A 255-nucleotide genomic window follows, 5' to 3' on the forward strand; every position below is an offset into this window, starting at 1 on the left:
GCATGCGCACTTTGCGTCGCACCGCCCACCCGCCGCGAGCCGCCGGCTCTTGCCAGGAGTTGTGGGGCGGTGCCGGGAGCCGCGAGGGCCCGTGGGCGGACGGGTGGGCGGGCCGCGGAGCCGGAGAGAGCCGCGGGCCGCGACTGAGGCTGGAGGTGAGCGGGAAGGAAGCCAGACCGCGACTCTCCTTCCGGAGGAAGGAGACTTTCCCACGGTTCCGCCGAGGTGCAGCCCTCAGCCGGGAGAAGCTGTTGG

The sequence above is a fragment of the Suricata suricatta genome, chromosome 11 (genome assembly GCF_006229205.1).
Source record: "Suricata suricatta isolate VVHF042 chromosome 11, meerkat_22Aug2017_6uvM2_HiC, whole genome shotgun sequence".
NCBI lineage: Eukaryota > Metazoa > Chordata > Mammalia > Carnivora > Herpestidae > Suricata > Suricata suricatta.